The 17939-nt window shown below is 45.7% G+C and overlaps 1 protein-coding gene across 5 annotated transcripts in view; it reads left to right on the top strand.

The window, feature by feature from the left end:
* Positions 1-17939, top strand: part of mid2 (midline 2) — a 170461-nt gene that overhangs the window by 50208 nt on the left and 102314 nt on the right. For 3 of the 5 annotated variants that reach the window (XM_030396529.1, XM_030396532.1, XM_030396533.1), the window contains exon 1: positions 9771-10071. The exons of the other annotated variants lie outside the window; for them this stretch is intronic. The gene's annotated coding sequence lies outside the window, so the exon portion shown is untranslated. Of the gene's footprint in view, positions 1-9770; positions 10072-17939 lie in introns of those variants that run through there. 5 annotated transcript variants of the gene reach the window in all.

Consider the following 17939-nt stretch of genomic DNA (forward strand, 5'->3'; position numbering starts at 1 on the left):
GGTACTTTTTTTTCATGGTTGACCAAATGCCACCTGATAGTCTGAGAACCACTCCGCTTTTAAACAGTAGAGCTATTCATGCACGGAAAAAAATGCTATTGAGGCTACAACTGATGCAGTGTGCACAATCCCAGTTTTTTTATCAGTGAATGCTTAAGAGGAAGCATACGGTCTTCGCAAAAGGGGAAATGAAATTATAAGTGCTTAGTAGGACCTATTGATCCACTGTGACGGAGATAAGGTGAGTGAGCCAGTTCCAGATGTCTGCTATCCGAAACGACTCCCGTGGTACCCAGGGGGACGTGAGATACTCATTTTACATAATTGGCCATATCTGCGTAATTGACCAATACTAAGCAGCGCTCTAATTTGGGATGTCTTCCAAAGGCCTGATCCAAGTGTAATCAAAAGTGAGGCGTCGACTGAACACGTCAGAAAAACTGAAGCCTGCTGTCACTCTCCAACTGACAGAACTTTTAATACAGTTTTTCATGCAAGTTTGTTCACGCCAGTTTCATCTTTTTAACATAGACGATTAAATCACGATCACCATCAGCTGCATAACAAACAATATGATTTTCAATAGCTGTAAATCTGTAGTTCAGCTAAAAAAAAGACTGTCCTGTAAGTGAAGTCTGTTGATGAATGGTTCTCTCAAAGTGGGGTCAGGGGACCTCCAGTGGTGTCAAGGGGGCCCACAGCAGAAAGGCGAATTGTTTATTTTCACCATAATTCCATCCATAAGTAACAAAAAGACATCGCGTTTGACTATTTCGGTCGTGTGTTTCATGCATTTCCCATAATGAAACATCTGAAAGCAAAAGTCTTATCAGATGGGGGACCCTGAGACAAAATCTTCTTTAAGCGGGGGTCAGTTTAGAACCACTGGCTTAATCTATTCTAAAGCAATGCATCATATTCTATAAGATCATCTCCTGTTTCGTTGCATCGCTGTCCTGTGAGAACCGTGTAGCTCTAACAAGTGACCTTTTCATGAGCTTGCAAAAACAGCCTGTATGTATTTTTCATCTTATCCAAGAGGGCTTACAAATAGGTTACTAGGCTTTATATAGTACTCATCAAGGAACATTTGCAAGCACTAAATTTGGAGACACATCAGTTTCAATGGACAGGAAAGGGTTAGAAAGTTCTAATGTGAAAAGTAACACTAGCATAAAGTAAACTGGAACGTAGCGAATTAGAAGTAAAAGTAGCATTAAAATGAAACACCCAAGAACAGGCGCTTGAATTTGAACCTGTACTTCTCCAACACTGCGTAGAAGAACAATGAACACAAGTAATGACGCGGTAATCTAATCTCATCTAGCACCGCACTAATGAACTCCATCATCTTGCCGTCTCTCTTGGCTGCATGTCTGGTTCCGAAAAACTGAAAAAGTTTCCTTTCTGTACATCTTTTTTTCTTCACGCTCCCGTTTGAGCCATTTCAAATCTTTCTCTGCAGCTCATTGAGTCGCTGTAAAGTAAAAAATATATAACATTAAAGGCTTTGTGACAGACACCAGCAGCGGACTAATGTAGCATCAACGTGGGACTCGCTCACATTAAAGAAGTAATGTGTATATGTGTCCCTGTCGGGCTGTTTTTTATACTAGCTGCAGCACACACACACACACACACACACCACACACCACACACACACACACAAGTCATCCTCTGGCCTCTGGAAACAAACTACTACACTGCTAAACTGTGATACTGTCTGCTGCTGCCACCACTGTTACAGTCAACCAAGACTCAACTTGTTGCATCATTATAATGTAAAAAAAAAAAAAAAAAAAAGCAGAACAGCTCCAGTGATCCTACAGATTCTGACAGCTGACAACGAGCTGAGCATTCCCAAGCCGGGCGACTACTCGAGCGGAACACACGAACGTGACATTATGGAACCAAGCTGCATTAGATTCCTCTTAAAGGTTTCGGACGCCATGTTAATATGGGAGCCTATCAGATGAAGTTACATAAGTGTAACAGTGTTGTCATGAAGCGTTGGTTTGATTTAGAAAAGAGGGCGCTTGGTGTTATGTGTTGGCTGTTTTGAATTCCCTGTTACGAGTAATGTTGTCCATCTGCTCTTGTCTGATTTCATTTGTTAACATCTGTTTAATGGCTCTGGTAATTTTTTTTTTAAATCTTTGTTTATATTTCTAGATTGGATCAGCAACAAATGAAAACACATGTCATGACTTATCATGAAACACACAGGCTGCATCGAAAACCCAGATTGACTTTATGTTTGACGCTCGAGGTTCCGTCAGACATCCGACTACTTCTGTCAAAACGGTCGTGCGCGCGGTTTTAGCCGGCTAATCCTAATGAGTTACCCCCAAAGCCCCTAATTGCATCCGAGTTCTATAATGTCCCAATATTATCTAATGTGAATTATGGTGCAGATATGTTGCTGCCTAGATAAGCACTGTTAATTATGACAAATAGCGTTAGGGGGCTGTAGAAAGCTATTAAACTCTGTCAGTGGGCCTTTTCACACCAGGAAGTGTGAATCAAAACGACTGTCTACAGTTTGTCCAGTTAGTTTCGGTTTCACTTTGTAATTATGCAAGTGCCCTAAAGAACTTCATGTGACATAACCACGATACTCCTTCTGCCTCCAATTGTTGGGTGTGTAGACAGGCGTGTGTCTGACATTCAATGGTTAAACAATAGTAAGTTAGTAAGTAAGTAATAATAAGTGCTGAAATAATTTAGTTTTTTTCAAAAAATGACAACTTATAAAGTCTTTGGACCAAATCATTTGGGGCCTTATCTGCTGTTATGGACCACGCAGCACCGGTGTTGTTTGTGACTAAGGCAGTTTTCATTTTTCACTGGCTGAATCTGTGATTTGAAGATGGATGCAGGCGTACCTTGTGCCCTAATGTCGAGCTCAGATTATATGCAATTAAGCGATCAAAAGTGTAGGTAGACTCGGCCTAAATGCTATCGGTCCAGGCATTTTTGGACCATGCGACAAGGATCGTTTACGCCTCCTCCACGATTTTATCTGGACGAGGCCTCCTCTTTTCGTTTGGTCCAGGCTTTGAGCCGTGGGAAGTTTAACAACTGTTATTTTAAATCAGGCTGCAAAAGTCCAAAAATCCAAACTAAACAATGTAGGTGAAAGGGCCCAACGTGTACAATGTGCAAAAATCCTGGCTCAGAATTCAGTCGGCCGGATCATTTTGTCTGAATAGACTTAAATGAATCATTTAATTTGAGATTCACAGTGTTGTACAGTGCCGTGTCTCATCTTTCACTGGTGGGTTTCGTGCTTCGAATAACTAACGCGCACATGGATCACTGTCCAGCCGACTGACCGCGTAACGAACAGGCAGGTGGAAAGTTGGCATTTTATTCTCTCTCTCTGATTGTTGGTACGAACAAACAGAGAAGTAGTCGGTCTTTGCGTTTGGCTCCGTGTCTGTGGACAGCCTGTGTTCGGCTCCAGCCTGTCTTGGTCTGAAGCCAGAGGGCGAAGAAGGCAATGTGACTATGATAAGAAAGTCTGGGCATTCCCTCTGCTGAACACACACAAACACACACACACACACACACACAGTCAGAGGACACAGCATTATTGCATCAGACATGGGTCACCATGAATTCACTTTAGTTACACCCTCAGCTCCGATTTAGTTTCTCATACCAACTATACATCTGATCCAGTCATCAGTGTGACACCGATATGACCCCTCTACTGTCTAAATATATGCACCGCTGCACAGCTAAGCTTCCCCCTCAACATGTATTTCAAACTCGTGCTGCATTCACATGCTCCTCGGATTGGCCCCATTTACCCAGTTGGGAAATCATTCTTCCTACTTTGGTGCGATCGTGTGCGTCATGTTGGAATGTGGGAGCGGCATGGACGCCAAAAAGAAGCTGCTTTTACAACAACACATTGACGGCTGTTTCAAGTATTTAAGTACCAAAGAAGAGCAAAGGAAGCGATATGATACAAAGTTTCTTACCATCCACCCAATGTTTATTTTCACCCGCCATGTTTTAACATCATATGACGGCGACTATGCAACTCTTGTTTCGAAATTTCTTCCGACTCTCCGAGGTGTTGTTTCAACAAGAGGAGTTGAATTTCCACTTAAAGCAGTATAGCCACAGTAACAGAGCAGACACTTGTAGCAACACCATTTGACTTTAAAGGTCCAGTGTCTAGGATTTAGTGGCTCCTAGCTGTGCGTTTGCAGATCGCAACCAACTGAATATCCCTCCATTCCCTCCCCTGGGAGCTTGAGACGAGGGGCTCTAGAAAACATGGCGACAGGAACCCGCTCCCTCTTCCAGTTTAAAGTGTCAAAAACAAAACGATTCTTAATGTCAGGTGATCATACACTCACGAAAACATAGATTATTAATTTCCATTTCTGTCCCAAACCTTAGAGGACTTCAGCAGGTAAAGCACAACCTTTAAGTTGCATAGAGGTGAACGTGCCGATGCGTCCTCCATTCTCCACTTGACGCAGTTTTGAACATCTGAACCAGTCTCTTTTCTCAAAATGAAAAAAAACAAAACAAACAGCAATCATGCTCGACTCCGTTGCTGGAAAAAAATATCAACTTTGCGGTGGCGAGACTAATGGAAAGCTGATGGAGCGACGCCACACCCGGCAACTTCATACCCTCCGAGTGTTTTATTGATCTGTTTATCGGGGCATCAATTTCAAATGGAGGAGAGGATGGCCCGGAGGAAGCCAACTTTTAACTACATTCAAAAATATTTATTACCACCAACCTGTGGCTTTATCCATAAAACAGAGAAGTGTACAATGTTACCTGAGTTGCAAGCTGTTGCTGTTCTGCTCTGTGTAGCAGGTCTCTGGGACGTTTTGTTGCTACGTTAAATGAAAATGTTCACGCCGCCGTATCGCATCTCCAAAAAGGTAACAAAAGGTGCTTGTAATCAAAGAAACGATGATTGCAACTCGAATTGAAATGACGGCCACAGCCACCGAGGTGAGTGAGCACGACAACAGTAGAAAAAAAAAAAAGAAACGCACTGCAGGCCCAGAATATTAACGACACCAGATCACTCTCTTGAGGTTTCCGCGCTCGCCCCCAAAAATTCTTATGTTGTGAAAGGAACAGAGGGTTTTTTTTCATGTCATACTGCAATAAGTGGCTTTTCTCGATCGCTTCGTGTTGCTGCGGTACAGACAGACTGCTGCTGTACAATAAGTCCCTGATGAGCTGTGGGCTGAGTGCTGCGAGAGGAAAGAGGAAGAGAGGAGCTGATGCGTTTCCTCTGGATGCACCCCGTTTGGTGGTGTTTGGGATTTATCATGCGAGTGTCGCGCTTCCAAGTTGCACAAACACACAGACTGGCGTTGATGGTAATTCGATACGTAACGTGCCCCCGTGCCCAGGCCGCGGTAACACAATAGCGAGGCCAAGTCTCCAGTGGCCAGTCTGTTTACTGTCCACGGCAGCCTCAGCCCTCCAGACTGTCCTCATTCTGTCAGGCCCTTTGTCTTTCATATGTATCATCGCACTTTTCATCACGTCCTCTGTTTTTTCTAAGGCGAGCTTTGTATTTCAATACAGAGAAAATGCTGCTCGAATACAGTGTTACACTTATATCAGCGGCATCAGGTGGTTGGACTCTCTGCACAAAATCAACACGTTAGCATTTGTATTTATTAGAAGTGTGCTGAAGTAAATCGTTTCCAAATTAACTTTTTATCGCGGAATCGCTTTGAGTGCTGTGAGGGTTGAATGCGAAATTGATGTTCCAAGATTCATAGAGAATTTCGCTACTTTTAAACCTGGGTGCTCTGTTTACATATTCTGCACGCTGTCCACCTTTCCAACTTGCTCCTTTGCCGATATATTCACATCTAATGCAGTGGCTCAGGTTTTTATTTCCAACCAAACCACAGTCGGTTATCGCTGGAACAGTGGAAAGACAAATCAAGACAGTTTCGGCGAGTTTCATTTGGCCTCTGTCGATTTTGAATCAAGTGAGTTTTTACACGGCTAAAATGACTGTTTTGTAAATGGAGTTTGGTGTAAAGGGCGAGAATGATAACGGCGTCTGAAATTACTACTTATTTTAATACAAATATATCACTTAACAGCCACTTCACAGGTTTATCTCTACCAAACTAGAGTTGTTGATTGTTGGAACGGTTGAAAAACGAACCAAGATGTTTTTCCGGTGAGTCTGGGGAATAAGCGAGGTCGATAACACGTTTGTTTCTTGTTAAACTCAATGGATTTTACTCACTAATTAAATGGTCTGTCTCTGTAGGGATCCTTTCTATAATGTTGTCTGACATTTAGAATGAGCGATTGTGAGCGATTTGTGCAGTGACAGCTTCAGTACCACCTCTCCATAATCAGAAGGCAGCACTGGATATGACTACTGAAACCATTGAACAGGCTTTCTTTATTCTCTATTAATGAAGCACTGCAACAGAAACAAACTTTAACCAGTTGTATGTCTGCTTTAGTATCTCATGGGAGTGTTGAGATAGCCAGCTCGGTCTCACTGGAGTGAGAGACTGAGAGGAGAAGGAAGAGGTTCCTATCAAAGTGTCAACGGCGATCCTCCAACCAATCACGGCACAGCAGCAAGTGGTCGCTCCCTGTAAACTATGAGTACACATACATAAGTCCCGTCCAGCCCACAAATTGCCGAGTTCATTCGGAGTCCTGGAAGAGGAAGCAGCCCTCAAGAGGAGACGACTGCCAGTCACGAAAAAAAAATAAAATTCAGACGTCCACGTGGTCGGTGAGGATTTCTGAGTGAAGACAGCACTGATGGATGCCCGGGGGCTGGATCCAGGCTAACTCTGTGCAGTCAACCATTCTGTCAGGCTCAAAGGGGTAAAAGACCTATCAGGCAATAAAATACAGCTGCTGAAAAAATTCAAGTTTAATACTCACTTGTGGCTCGCTCGAAACGGTGTGCTAAAGAAAGTGCGCTTTTAATAAATTCGAATCACATTCAGGAAAATACGAGGGGAGACGCGGCGGAGTGTAGATGAGAATAAAAATGAAAAACAGCAACTGATTATTTTGTATTTAGGTCAACAGGCACAATATTAAACTCAAGAGCAAGCACCGCAATTTTCAACGTGTGCTACGTCTGTGAGTGTACCTGCTGGTAACACAGCCACGGCTTCAGATTTTCCAGTGGTGGGAAAAAAAAAAAAAAAAAAAAAGGGAAAAGACAAGCAGAGCAGGTATACAGAGAGATCAGCGGAAGGATTTTGCACGCACGGAGGCCCGACGTCGCCGCTGACAGGAAGACAGGCTTTAGCAAAGAGGAGGTTCCGCAAACAGTCATCAAGACACGAAAATGCCCCGGCTTCTTTTGTAGGTGTTTTTTACAATGCAGACCGGCAGGTGAATATAGTAAACAGGTAGGCTGACGCATGCAGACGGGCTCTCAGACAATTTGCGGTGGCTCTTGTTGACAGGCGTGGAGCACACCTGCACGTCAGGCCGCACCTTGTCTGGCACTGTTTACCCACAGCAGGGTGGCTGCCTGCTGTGGGACGCCCTCGTGCAGCTGAGTCTCTCAGCACTGGAGGTGCATTTTGCTGTGTGTGGGAAACAAACAGACTTGTTTTTCATATGTTGGTGTGACATCAGTGTCAGCCAACAATCCTGCCTACTTTTAATCTCTTAAAACTATCACTGACACTGTGATTTTTCTGAGGCTGACTTCAATAAATGCTGGTTTATCGGAAATCTGTATGAAGGCCGCTGCAGACCTACTGAAATGAGTCAAGGCATACTTTTAACATGGCTTTTAAAGGCACAGTATGTAAGAATTGACTAAAGTGTAAGTGCAGCTGCCATTAGCTCAGCTAGCCATGCAGCTAGCGGTCTGGACAGTGAGCTTGGAGCACTTGTATGTAAGCAAGTTTGTTGGTGAGCATTTGGACCAGGAGGAGCTGGGCTAGCTGGTTAGCATGCTAATTTAAGTAAATGTCAAAACTGTTAGTCCTTCACATTCTTTGGATAATTTTAGCTTTTAGCTTTTAATGTTCTTAACTGAAATTCTAACAAATTCCTTTTTTTTTTAACACAACTTTTAAAAAGCCAGTTTAAAGGATGAGTTCACCCAAAACAGGAAATCCAAAGTTGCTGCATTCTCCTAAACAGCTGAAGTAGATGAGGACTATGATCGACAAAAAAAAAAGGCTCCATAAGGCTCATCCAACGTTATCAAGTCTCTAGAAGCTCAGAGATGCTGCATTTATTTGCAAAGACGTTATTTAAATACTTTGTAAAGCTGAAATCTTCACTGTAGCTACTAAGCTAAAAAACGTTAGCTCGCACCTCGTCTAAAGTGGGCGCACGAGCTCGACTGGGCCTTGAGGACGCAAATATTGTCTTTTCAAATCAAGGTTGGATCTCAGGGCTTACGGAGACTTGGATTACACCGGACGAGCTGCATGGAGCCATTGTAAGTTTGTATTTTGGTTGTTTGGTAGTCCCCATCTACTTCAGTTTTTCAGGACGATGCGGCGACGCTGTTTTGCTGTGAAGCTCCAGAAATGTTTTGCGGACTCTGGCGCTTCACTCAACTGTCCATTGCCAAGGGTGTGACTGGATCATGACTGAATTTGAATTTTTGGGTGAACTTATCCTTTAAAGTAGTGTGTCTATCAGTTCTGAGTCTTATTTGCATTAATACCACACTGTCCTGACTAGTTCTTTCTGTCTGTCTGTTACTACGAGGCAGAGAACAATGCACCGGGAAAGGTACAGCATTAGACGCAGCACTCGGTCAGACAGGTGCAGTCTGAAAGGAAAGCTCTGCAGAAGCCCTTAACCTCTGCACGCACACACACACACACACACACACACACACACACACACACACATCAAAGCAGCAGAACACACACACAGGCGGACACAGACAGCGGCCACACCAGCCTCAAGAACAAAGTCAGAGTGATTCCTCTGACAGATTTTGACAAAAAACATGAAGGGGTGACATGTTAATCTCCATTATGTAACAGACAAACACACACACACAACACAAAACACACAGGCATCACTTTGCGCACACACGCGCACAGAATCAAGTAATTAATCCAGGAAATTAAAGTGTGATATCGCCATTATTATAAACCACTTTCTCCCAAGTTTAGATCTATGAATATTCTAATTGCTGCCTTTGGGGCCCTCTTCTGTTTTTTTTTTGTTTTATTCTAACGTGGCATTACCTCCCTGTTTTTTTACTTATCGGTGGTAATGAACAACGCAGGACTTTTTTTTTTCATATCTGAGGCCTGCTTTGCTTTATTACCCGGGCTTGCATCATTTTCCAGGAGGAGAAAATGAGGAGCGACTTGCGGGCCGTTCACTCGTTCGTCATCCAGGAGCTGGAAAACGGCTGTCAACTTCCTCCCCACCGCTCCTGTCGAGGTGTCATGGAGCGTTTGTGACCTCAGTGTCTGACCCCTTGACTGGGACACACACTTGTTATCGCCCCTTTAATTCTTGAGATCGCCCAAATGAAGTCACCGTGGTTCAGTGTGAGGAGTCTGCTGCTGTCTGCTGCTGCTGCTGCTGAGTTATCAGGCTTTAGTTACAGCTGGAGCGACGTGCCCTGCTCATGTTCAGCTGAACGCACTGAAGCCTCTGTATCTGCTGGCTCTTGCCTTTTTTTTTTTTTCTTTTTTTTTTTAGTATTGTGTGAGTAGGAGGAGCCGCTTTCCTGTGATTGTCTGGCTGCTCTCCCTCCCTCCCTCCCTCCCTCTCTCTCTCTCTCGCTCTCTCACTGTGCCTCTTTCCCTCTCTCGTTTTTCCAAACTTGAATATTCCGCCTGCCTGGGAGCTGTCGCCAGCGGAGCGCTGCGCCGGGCTGCTTATTTTTCCTTTTTTATTTTTTTGTTGGTCGTCTGCTTTGAGCCGCGCTGCTGCTGCTGCGCTGCGTCGCGCCGTGCCGTGCCGTGTGGAGAAAGGGACTCATCTCCAACAGTCCGGACGCTGTCTGCTGTATTTTCTCCCCTTCCAACTTCATTCCGGGCTACTTTCAAGATGACAGAAGAAAAAGGTGTTCGGCATGTAAAGCTGGTAGGTGTCTGAAAACCTCCCTCCTCCTCCTCCTCCGCGCACCAGAGGTGTCTGGCTCTGGTGCGCCCGCTGCCTCCTGCTGTGTGCGGTTCAGCGCGCAGACACGCCGGAGGGCGAGAGAGACAGAGGCGCCCGGGATTAGAAAAAAGACGAGACCCGGCGGTTATAATTTCCACCATCCTCTGGGGATCCTCATGATGTGTGTGTTCTCTCATGCGTGGACCAGAACGCAACCTCCGAAGTGCGACACTTAAAGACACTTGGTGCCTTACGCGTTGACATGTAGACCCAGATCTGGTGATATGCGCCATGTGTGGACAGATGTGCGTTGTTGGGTTTTTTTTTGTTGTTTTTTTGGTTGGCTTGTGATTTCGGTGGGATTTAAGAGCAGACAGCAGCTCCCCGGACCCCTTTACTTTAAAGGGGGGGGCCCCCCGCTGCGCACAGGCTCGCAGGGTCTTGTTGTTAGAATGATTCAGCAGCAGAGAGGTTCATGTGTCGCTGCCATCCGAAACATGTGGAACAGTTTAAACAAGCACGTGTGTCCCTCTGCTTATTTCAGGGGGTCTTTACGGGCTCCTGTGTGTGTGTGTGTGTGTGTGTGTGTGTGTGTGTGTGTGTGTGGAGCTGCCGGCTCTCTGTTCTGTGCCATGACGCGCACACACTCTGGTTGTTAACATGTTATCTCGTTTTTTTTTTTTGTCTGGAGTGATGTACATATGCGGTCCTCATGTTGTGTTTGGCGTGTGCTTTCCATCAGAGGAGCTGAACTGTAGGATTGTAAAAAAAAAAAAAAAAAAAAAAAAATGTTGCTCCTTTGATAATCCTTTCCTGACTTCCTGTCCTTTTTCTGCATTATCATCTGACATCAGTGAAACGTTAATTCATGTTCCATGTCATGACGGTCCCACTCAGCGACGGTGCGACAGAGCTGTGGGTACGATGACGGATCCCCTCTCTGATCTCCACCGACGAGCACTGATGCCAGAATCAAAAAAAAAATCTGCCCTCTGGGTAACGCTGAAGTGAGCCGGTCGGTTGCCCCGAGAAATTAATACCCTGTCAGGCTGTGATGAAATGCGCAAAGTTGTCAGCGGAGTGCTGGAGGTGTCGCCGCACATAATTCAGCTCACGCGGCGCCGGACGCCAAACGCTGGAACCTCGGCTGTGCTTCTGACGATCCTGCTGAGCTCAGCTGACAGTATGAGGGAGCGTGTTTGTCGCTTTTGAATGCCTCTGCACGCTGAAGTGTTGGGAAGGTCACCACAGTTGTTGTAAGACGAACGTCTCAAGGGCTGGTTCGAACCCCGTGCTGAACATCGGCGTCTCTCTGCTGAATCTTCACCGCTGTCTCCAGATTGATACACACTGCCTCTTCCTCTCTCTGTGCCATCTGTCTGAGCGATGAGGTGGACTAAGAGCCCAAATCCAAACAGCCTCATGTCCTATTAAGTGCACCATAGTAGTTGTAGTAGTTTACCCACTTTACCCCGCTGCGTTTTGTTTTTTTTGCCGCGAAGCCTCGGAGCGGCCCTGCCTCATGCCATTACACAACATGCCTCATCAGGCCGATTACACATCGGCACACTCACAAACCCCTTCCATCTCAGATAGGCAAGATACACAGTCGATGCTCTGGGCTGCCACTTATACCTTCAGAAGCCATATGTCCTCCATTCCCTGGCTGTCTTATCTTCAGGGGTTTGTTTTTCCAAACCTCTCTCATCCTCCCTCCTTGTTCTTCTCTCCCCCGGTTTATCCGAGCATCAATCATCTGTCGCTGTCACTCTGCCCCTCCGCTCAGCTCCCACGGGTGCTGTTCCCTGCCACTGCTCTAAGGCGCGGTGCAAAAGCTCACTGTTCTACCGCTGTTAACCTATTTTGTTTGGTGCTTTGCGCGTGAAAAGGTCCGTCTGTTTACAGGGGATCGCAAAAAGGGGGGGGTTACGGGGGGAATGAGTTAGCTTTGAAGAAAACCTTGCGTGCTGTCGGGCTAAATGGAATGGGTCGAGGTGGATTCTTTTAACATTGTTCGTTGATGGCTTTTAATTTGGTCTGCAGCTAACAGTCGATTTCACCGTCCATTTATTTGTTTAAGCGATAAAACAGGGCTGCGGAATGACTTTTTACAACTTTTTAAAAACACATTGTTAACAGGAATCAAAGGTGCAGATAACGTTTTGATCTCTTTCAGTAACAGACATTTTCTGTCCTGCTGAGGAACAAGTGCACGGGCGCAACCGATGAAGACGTTAAGTCACGCTTGACAGATGTTTGGCAGCATGCGAGCGCAAAATACTCTGAGCCCCGTGAAAATGTCAAACATTTTGTAAAATGCTCATCACGATACCCCAGAGCCCGGAGTGACATCTCCAAATCGCTTCTATCGTTCAACAGGCAGTCCAAAAGCGAAAGACTCTTCATTTATGGTGGTGACAAGTGACGAAGAAATGCAGAAAACCCTTCAATTTAAGAAGCTGGAACCGGCACGCGTTTGATATTTCGCTCGAAAGATGACTGAAATGATTAAATGACTCTAAAAGTGGTTGGCAACTAAGTTTGTTTTTGACTGACTAAACAATCTGCTGACTAACTTTTGCAGCTCTAGTTCTGATATATTGGTTGGCCGGTATTATCGGCTGATGACGGCATCTCGCAGATCAGTATCGGCGTAGGTGTTGCCCAATATGTGCGAATGTGAGAAACCTCTTAGAGATTATGATGCAAAAAAGATGCTTGGAATAATTAAAAATCCATATATTTATCAACTTCCCTGTAAGTTTGCTGTTTCAGTGTCAAATACACACGGGTTTGCAATTACACTGTAAAATCCTGCCTTCTTGTATGTATCTTTGTCAATATCGGTATAAGCACAGGCCCCAGAACATCGAGTGTTGGTTGGGTTTGAGGGTGTTTTGGATGGCACAAGGAGACTTTTACTGATGCTAATTATAACTTCACTTTTTTGTGCTGTGAATGCAACAATCGGGCCATAAGAGGGGGTTACCACAGTTCACCAAACAGGAGAAAACAGCAGCAGACATTGTAATTGGTCTCATTTCGTCCCCCCCCCGGCGCTCATTGTCAGAGAAAATACCTCTGATTGCCCTCCGCCCATTCCCACACGGAACGACTTGAAGTGACATTTAGCTGATTTATCAAGGTGCCTGCGAGTACTTATCAGGTCATAAATTATATTGTGCTCCTCACCTTTACTCGAGTCCCCAGAAGTCCTTGAAGACTTTTTAATTCAAGTTCTAGTGTTCAGCCGCTCAGAAATAAGCCCAGTTAAGAAGAAGCTGTTCTCTGAGGGGGGATTTCGTCTTTTTTTTTTTTTTTTTCATCTTCATTTCAGAGGTGACACGAGTCATACATCTAATTCCGAGTGGCATTAAAAAGGCCTTGAAAGTCTTCCCGTTTCCCTTGATGAAACTTTGAAAACGGACAACCTGAAGTTGCCGCCGCATTCTTACGAGTGCGTCGCGACGTCTGACCTTCGTGACTAAGGGAATGTCCATCCGGAGAACGAGAAGAGGAAGAACTCGGGGGGTCGCGCAGCTGACACGCATACCGAGAGAATCTGTTTTGAATGTTTTTAAAAATCCCTGCCCTTTGCTCCACGACTCATAGTCCGTCACAGCATGCCAGCTCCCTGCTACAAATTCCGCACATTCTACTCAACAGTTCAGCTAAATCATCTGGGCAAGCAAGTTTTTCATCCTCGGCCATATTGCCCGCGCACATGCATGTAGCAAATGAGCGGAGCAGGCCCCTTCTGTATTGGCAAATGTTGGGCCTAAATCACCGGCGGAGTGCTCCGAATGTGCTGTTCGGCCTCAGTGTTTGTGTTTCTCTGGTGTTATTAGTCTCTTTTATAACGGCAAGAGGACAGGCTTTTATGGTGGGTGCAAAATTGATGTGTCGGGGGCATTGAAGCAAACATAATCACAGTATCGAATACGTCTTGCGCCGCTGCGAGTGGGGGTACTGCGGCTGACGGAGAGCTCCTTCTCAGAAAGATGGAAAAGCATTATGCAGCAAAAATCAGGGGGATCCGTAACCACGCTTCGTATTAGCCGTCAGAGCTTGGCACGGCAAAAAGAAGGAAGCGGCGGCTGGTTATGTTAAATGGGACGTGTCAAAAACAGGTGGAACAGCTGTGAACATTCCTGAGCTCTAACTAGCCACACACACACACATCCTGTTGAAATCAGATACAGTGGAAAGCGGTGACCACGTCTGTCGGGGGAAGAATTGATCACTGCGAGCAGTTTCCACCTCTGTGCTCCGTTAAACTTCCTTCCTGCGACGGGCCGAGGTGCGTCAAGGGAGAGGAACAAGCGCCGACTGGGAACTCAGATAAATCTTGTTCGCGGTGAAAAAAAAACTTCATAGTCACCGCAGTGATCGGTGCGGATGGAGGTAAAATTATGCGTGAAATGTGTCTGTGAAGAAACGTGATTAGTTATGGAAATTTGCAAAAACTGAGCGCAGCCATGTCGTGCTGGGGAGCCTTCTTTTGATAGAGGAAAGGGTTTCCATGTGACATAGGACTGATCAAGGGGAGCGAGGGCTGGTGTCGAGGCAGATGTAGCACAGGATGGGTGTTCGCTGTGACAGACTCTCTCCTGTTTTTTTGTCTCCAGACTCCTTTGATCTCTTCATTGCTCTGAATGCAACGAAGGTCCCTGCCAAGAGAGGAATAGTCTGCCTCTCAGATACGCCGCATGCAGATCAGCAAAGAGCAGTCACGCACGGCACGACACTTAACTTTCTCCTCCTGGCTGCAAACAATGTTGTTGTGGTTTTTGTGCAGGGGCGTAAGTCCCAGGTGGGGCGAGGGGGACACGGCCCTCATATCCTGGGAGAGGATGTAATCAGTCCCCCTCCTCCAATATATCTTCCCACACGATACAACCGAGCGACCGTAACAGATCTTCATTTCCTCTGACTCCTGTGTTAGCTAGGCGCTTGCTAGCTAGCGCGTTGGCGTCCAATATTTTCAGCTGTTTGAGTTTGAGTCGATGAGAGAATCTTGGCAGTGCAATATAGCGTTCCATGGCTGGCTGGGTGACAAGAGCAGTTCCTTAGCAGAGTCGCTATTGAGGGTAAGGACCCGAATGCAAGACACACAAAAGGCAGGCAGGTAACAGAACAAAAGACAAGCTCTTAATTAAGTAAGCTGTAATCAAGAAACGCAAAGGCAGGCGACAAAGGAACACAAGAAGCAGGCGGGGGGGCAACTCAGAGAGCTAAAGAAGTACAAATCACAGGCGGGAACACGAGGATATGGGAGACTGACATTGGGAAACAGAACAGACGAACCTGCAAAGAGTGAGGGGACAACACAGGCTTTAACACAAACTAAACCAGTGAGGTGATGAGGTGCAGGTGGAGAGACGCTTGGAACAGGGCCGACAAAGCTGATGTGAGACAGGTGTGGGTGGGGAGGGAGACAGAACGCCAGGAACACAGGTGAGCAGGAAGTAGAAAGCGAGGTAGAAACAAGACACAAGGGAGATGTAACTACAAAATAAAACAGGAAATAACTGACCAAATACCAAAAACCGTTGCAGCACTACCTTTTGGTTTCCCCCCTCGGGAATTGCTCCTGATATGATTTTACGCAGTCGTCCCCTCCAAAACTGATATCGGATTTTCGCCCCCTGATTTCGTAGGTGTTGAATATCTACCTGACTGCTGTTTGAACTCAGGTTCAGACCGGTGCTGAGCGGTTGCACCCAGCTGGTCATCTGGCACACGATGAGCACAACAGAGAGCACACGCTAATGAGGAAAAGTGAATACATGCTCTCTCCTCCCAAACTAAAAAAAAAAAACTGGTTGCACATCTTTGGATTTGTTGAACTCGGAGGTATCGGCGTGTACGTAAGCTCTCAGCCTTTCAAAGGTTCACTTGGCTCACTGTGGTCTGGAGGGGATCGATGAATACTAGCTGTACGATCGACCTATATCACTCTGCATTCAATTTGGCTTCGTGTTTAACCAGCGAGAGCTGTAAACCACACGTGGTGCTCGTTCCCATCGTCTTCTAATCCACCTCCCATAGTTTGCTGAGTTGTCAGTCTTACAGCTGTTTCCTTCAATCAATCCCTTAGTGGATGCTTTCCAGACCGAAAGCAGAACTGAGCTCGCAAGAAAGCAACCAGGCGATGTGCTCTTCACAAAAATGGACCCTACTTTGGCAGGGAACTTGTAGTACTGCTCTTGACCACTGGGAGGATAAAAGGCATCAGGTTGCTTACTAATGCAAACCATATTTTAGAGCCGGATTCTACACGCTACGCCAGGAATGAATCAAATGATATGAACCATTGCTTACACGGCTGTAACTGTACATGCGCTGTGGGCAGAGCGTGAGCTCATATGACAAACTGGAAGTGGCAGAGAACATGTCACGGTCCGGCCTCTGAAGCTGAACCGGTGAACGGCAATAAACTGCAAGCAGAGGCCCAGGCTGTGGGTCGGGGGGCTGCGGGGGGGTCACTGATTCCAGATTCAACAACACTTTCTCATAGAAAAGAGACGTTTGCGCAACAAATAACCGGGAACACGTGAAGACTCAGACAGACCAGGAGACTGACGGATTGAAGTATCGCTATATCTTACTTCACTCCCTTTTGTGCTACATATTTATCCTTCTGCTGGCAGCTTCTTTTATTCCTTTTTTTTTATATCTTCCTGTCTGTCTCTGTTATCTAACACTGACATTTATGACAGTGTTGATACACACAGGTGTTGTACACATTGATAACAGACTTCAGACACAGTTCCAGAGACCCAAATCAACGATCTCGTGGAGTAAGCCTGTGACGGGACTACGAGCTTTACTGTATCACAATAGCGGGTGAATTGTTTACACGTTTTCACTTCATTAAGGCTGTACCGGCTGTGATCCCCTTGGGTTTAAAAAAAAAGGCTGAATGTCCAGAGAGTTTGGAGAACATTGCATGCCATCAGCTTGCGCTGGAGTCCCAGGAGGCTAAAATCGAAATTGTCTGGCACTGCCTCTGCTCCTGTGCTGCAGCTCAAGTCTATCAGCTTGAAAGTGGTGCCATTTGAAAGTTAATTAGCCAGGAAGCTCTGTAGATTGCGCCTTATTGGACAGATGCATCAGCCACACTGACGATCTCTTTGAGGTGCATTGCTTTAAAGGTGCGTTCGCACAAAGGGGATGTTCCTCCACTGTTGCGGTTAGTTTTGAGAGGTGACGAGGGGATATTTTTAGAAACGAGAGCAGCGCCTTGGTTCAGTCAGGAGACATCAATTTCAAATGGATATTAATATTTACAGTGAATTAGACTTACTACTAAGATAACTGCTTTTATTCCGTCGTTTTGGGGCGGACGGATGTTGGTCGGTGATGTGTGAACGAGAGCGGATTTGAAAGCACGGGAACGCACAGAGATGACTGATCTTACATTTGCGCATGCTGTTTGACAGAGCGGGTAAGATCAACATGCATCAGGAGAATATTAGAGAGCGAGAACATGAAGAGAAATCCGTGTCGAGCTGAAAAAAAAAAAAGACACGTAAATGCAGATATTCATTTCGACTTCCTGCCTGCCAGTCCTGCAAGACTACGTGTTAGGTCTGCGACTAACGATTATTTTCTCGAGTATTCGATTAGTTGTTTGGTGTCTAAAATGTCAGAAAATGGTGGATATCGTCCCAAAGCTCAAGACGACACCCTCAAACGTTCACTGCGATCTTGATATTCGGTTTGGAGTGAAGCAACGTGAAAACCCTCATAGTGAAGGAGCTAGAATTGGAGTATCTTGGACCATATTGGCCACCCCTGTGATTTTCAGTGGCCTCTTCTGCCCCCCCCCCGCCCGCCCCTAAGCA

Source organism: Sparus aurata, chromosome 18 (assembly GCF_900880675.1).
Source record: "Sparus aurata chromosome 18, fSpaAur1.1, whole genome shotgun sequence".
In the NCBI taxonomy this organism is placed as follows: Eukaryota; Metazoa; Chordata; class Actinopteri; order Spariformes; family Sparidae; genus Sparus; species Sparus aurata.